This window comes from Rhinolophus sinicus, chromosome 1 (assembly GCF_057876585.1).
Source record: "Rhinolophus sinicus isolate RSI-liver-muscle chromosome 1, RSI-T2T, whole genome shotgun sequence".
Lineage (NCBI taxonomy): Eukaryota > Metazoa > Chordata > Mammalia > Chiroptera > Rhinolophidae > Rhinolophus > Rhinolophus sinicus.
This window is the reverse complement of record NC_142501.1, coordinates 55,979,803-55,984,299: the sequence shown is the minus strand read 5'-3', so window position 1 is coordinate 55,984,299 and position 4,497 is coordinate 55,979,803. Positions and strand designations below refer to the sequence as shown.

Here is a 4,497-nt window from a genome sequence, read left to right as displayed (position 1 = left end):
GTTAGAGGGCAAACTCTTAACAACAGGGTTGCCGGTTCAATTCCCACATGGGCCAGTGAGCTGTGCCCTCCACAACTAGATTGAAGACAACAAGCTGCTGCTGAGCTGCCGGTGGGGAGGCTGGATGGTTCCGTTGGTTAGAGCGCGAGCTCTCAACAACAAGGTTGCTGGTTCAATTCCCACATGGGATGGTGGGCTGCACCCCCCCTGCAACTGAGATTGAAAATGGCGACTGGACTTGGAGCTGAGCTGCACCCTCCACAATCAGATTGAAGGACAACAACTTAGAGCTGATGGGCCCTGGAAAAACACACTATTCCCCAATTAAAAAAGAAAGAAAGAAAAAGAAAGGAGGAAAGAAAGAAAGAAAAGTAAAAGAAAAGGCCCTGCTAAGGGGTAGGGGCCAGCTGGATATCAATGGAAACGCCTGAGCCATTCATGTCTTTTGCACAAGTAGGTCTTCAAATACCTCCTCCTCTCCTCTCTTCTCCCTTTCCGCCACCCAAGACACATATGGGTGCTCGCAAGCATTACACACAGACTCACAGCAGACCAGTCAAGTCTGACTTGATTGGGAGAGTGAACCAAATGGAGCAGAGAACCCCTCCCCCACTTGCTGCCAAAAGACCTAGGTAGAGAGACCTAAGGATTCCAGGATCACAGTGCAAAACAGAGTCCTCAGCCCTTCCCCCCACCCCTTGCCCCATTCTGGGAACCTCCTGGAGCCAGTCTCTGTGGAAAACAGGCATAACCCCCAACCCAGCCACACAGACCCTGTGCCTGTGCCTCTTTCATGCTCTGTTCCACCCTCCCCTTCTCCCCCACCCCACGTGCTAGCATCCTAATCTTGAAACCCTGGAGACCTCTAGTGACTCAGACAACAGCCAATTCAATGACATTTACTGAGCACATGTTATATGCCTGACACTGAGCCAGGAGCAAGGGCTAAGGAGGGGAATTAGACCTGATCCTTGTCCTCAAACTGTCACAATCTAGTAGGCGGACAGACTGTAAACAGTAAAGACAACACAACGTGGTAAGGGACAGCAATGTACATGGCAACAGGTAGCCCATCTTTATAGGAGACGGAGGAGTAAAAGGAAGATACCTGAGCTGCTTTCTAAAAGTTTTTGTTGTAGAAGATTAAAAATACATACAAAATTAAAACAGTATAATAAACCCTTGTGTCCTCATCACCAGATGCACCAATGATCACCTCATCGTCCATCTTTGTGTGACTGTACCCCACACACACACTGCACCATGACTTTGGACGCAGCTGGGTTGGTTTTGATGGAGGAACAGCACTTCCCTGTGTGGACAAGTCCTTGGAGGGACATTGCAGGCAGAGGGGAATGCAATGCCCGGGGATACCAAGCAGATGTATCAAATCCCAGCCAGACCAGTGGGGCAAAATGCTGCGTCCACCGTGCACACTGGCCCCAAGCCATCTTTCCCAGTGTGACTTGTCACTCTATGGAACTAGGAGTCTCTCGAGGCAAGTCTTCCGCAGAGCCAAGGAAGAGCAGAGCAGGCCCTTTGAGAGCTGGGAGTGAGGCATCAGGCGAGGAGACCCCGCGAAGGCCGGGCCTTGGCGGCCCTGGAGCGCAGGGGACAGGCACCGCGGGCGCGCAGTAGGGCCCTCCGCCCCGCGTCCGCGAGCGGCCTTAAATATTACCCCGGAGTTTTCAATTATCTCTTCTTAATGGATTTGCAGGGGCTCTTTCATCAAGCGCGGGGTGGCTGGGTGTGGGGGTGTGGGGAGCGTGCGGCGAGGGCTGGAGCTGGGAAAATGGCCCATATTTCAATATTAAAGCCCTTTACGATCGTCAGCAGCATGAAAGATGCTGCAAATAAAACGGAGCCGCCCGCGCCAGCCTCTCCATCTCGCAAGTTTTAATTAACGCTGAGGGGGAGGTGGCTGCGGGGCGGGGTCGGAGGACGGCCAGAGGCGAATCGCGGAGCCTCGTGGATCCCCAGTCCCGAGCGTGAGCCGCGGGGATCCCGCCCGCCAGGCCTAGCGAACCCGGAGCGCGGTGGACCCGGTGAGGCTGCGGAAGATGCCAGCAGAGATGGCGAAGGTGGAGGTGGGGGAGGGGAACAGGTTGATAAATTTCTGAGCGTCTGACCAGGAAACAAACATTGAGTAACTGCAGCCACAAAGCTCTTGTTATCAAACGGGAGGGGGCTTTGGGCTAAAGGACCAAGCTCTTCATATTAACCCTCCTTCAGCCTCTTCTTCCGGCTAACAGCAACCCTCAAAGGCACTCACTCGCTGATCCCAGTCCACGTGCCCCCCACACACACCTTAGAGTTCTCCGACAACCCCCCTCTGTTGGTAACCTCTGGCCCTTGTTTCGGTGAGGCAGACACGCTTCCTGAGGCTCTGGGTCCCCGCCCCTCACGGCTCCAGCTCCGAGACGTCTGCTTTCTCCATCACTCCCTCGGCCTCCCGGGCGGGCCCCATTCTCCCGACGTGCGGAGCAGCGCGCACAGAAGCGCCACTGTTCTGCCTTGGCAGCGGCCTGGCCTGACAGCTTGTGCCTGAGCAACAGACCCATCCGTCAGGCGGGAAGGATGGAGCGACGTCCGGCTGCCCGCTCTGAGGACTCCCCTGGGAGCCACCTCTGGCCTTGGCCCAGACTCCTCTCTTTCCCTTTCTCCACTCCCCCCAACCCTGCCCGCAACTGCCAGTTCAGTACACAGTCTGTCTCTACTCTCCCCATCCGCACCCTGCCCTGCCCCCACCCCTCTACACATTCAGCCTGGAGCCTGAGGCTCAGGCGAACTCTCATGAGTCACACTTAAAGGTCCTTCCCCTATCTACATCCACATGGCAAGCATAATGCTGGCTTAAAAGGATCCAGGGATCTCAGTGGACCACAAGCCAAAGCTAAGTCAACCAATTAACACTGAGAGTTTAAACCAGGACTTTGAGCAAACCCTATAGAGTAGAGGAATTAGAAAACATAATACAAATAAAAGTGTGACCTTTATTCCTGGGTATTTACACATACTTTATGTGTCCTGAAAGGTTTTGCAGAAATCAAATTCTCTTTTCATTGTGTTAAGGAGCTGGCAAGCACCAATTATGACAAATTCTATATTAAAGCAAAAAAGGAAAAAACTCTCCTCTGCTTTCTTTTTGGTGTATATGTTTTTTCTTCTTGTCCATTTGTGGTAATCATCCATCAGGCATGCTTAAAATAGCACATACTATGCAGTATGGTTAGGAAGACAGAACTCACACTTAAACAGCATAGGGAACAAGTACAAAGGGCAAATGTTGTTGAGATATAGAGTAATGGGTGAAGGGGATGAAAATTAAAACATGTTTAGCTTAACCAAGGAAGACCTCCTGGAGAAGATTGGATTTGGAAGTAGAATATAAACTTGAAAAGAAAGTTCTAGATATCGATATAAGGGAAACTTTATTGAAGCCCCAGGACCAAGGGGTTCGGGCAGGGGACTTCCCTGTGGGCCGAGGAGGGGGTGGAGGGCTTTATTTGGCCTCCTTGGGGTGTAGGTTGTTGCTGTGGCCACTCTTCTTGCGGCAGTGATAGCGCAGGGATGCAGACGGGTGTGACACTTGCGGCAGATCACCTTGTTGCAATCCTACTTCTGGGCGAGCTGGCGGAGGGAAGGCTCGGAGGTGCCGCTGGGCAGAGGAAGCACCAAGTGCACGGTGGACTCTTTCTGGATATTAGCGTCTGAGAGTGCTGCCATCCTCCAGCTGTTTGCCCGCAAAAATCAGACGCTGCTGCTCAGGCGGGATGCCCTCCTGGTCTTGGATTTGAGCTTTGACATTCTCAGTAGTGTCACTGGGCTCGACCTCGACCTCGACCTCGAGTGTGATGGTCTGGCCGGTCAGGGTCTTCACAAGATCTGCGTCTCTGCGCCTGCTGAGGCAGCTGCTCGGCCTCCTCGTTGAAAAGAAAGAGCTAGATGATGCAAATTTGAAAAGAAAGTTCCAGATGGGGAAACAGTGGTCCTAAAGTAGGACAGATTCTATATTTTATTTTGGGTGGAGGAGCACAGACACTTGGCTATAACATATCTTCTCTGAGAATAGAGTAAGATGAAATAAGACTTGTGTGGTGGCAGGAATAATTCAGAGTAAACACTGAGATCTCCAATCATGCTGCAGATTGAAGTGAGTGGGGAGGGGCCCTGAAGCACCCCTTCTCCAAAAGAGTCCTCCATACTTGGGACAGGGATGGGAGGGACACCTGGACTCAGGGACTCAGCCACCACTTCCTGTTGTACCATTAAAAGGTTTGGATACATGGTCATCGAAGGCAGGAAGGGCCCCGCAGCTTCAACCACCAGCTCTGACACAGATGGGGAAGGAGGGGGAGAAAAGCAAAGATTCTCTCCTTCTACCCAGATTATAAGGGGAGAAACTGAGGTCCAGTCACTCAAATTGATAAGTATTTATTGAGCACCTACTATGTACCAAGCACTATGCAAGGCACTGAGGATCCAGCGATGATCAGG

The 4,497-nt window shown here is 52.1% G+C and overlaps 1 pseudogene; it reads right to left on the bottom strand.

Moving 5' to 3' along the window:
• Nucleotides 1–3,309: 3,309 nt before the first annotated feature.
• Nucleotides 3,310–4,293, bottom strand: LOC109443661 (ubiquitin-ribosomal protein eL40 fusion protein pseudogene; annotated as a pseudogene).
• Between the last annotated feature and the right edge of the window lie 204 nt (nt 4,294–4,497).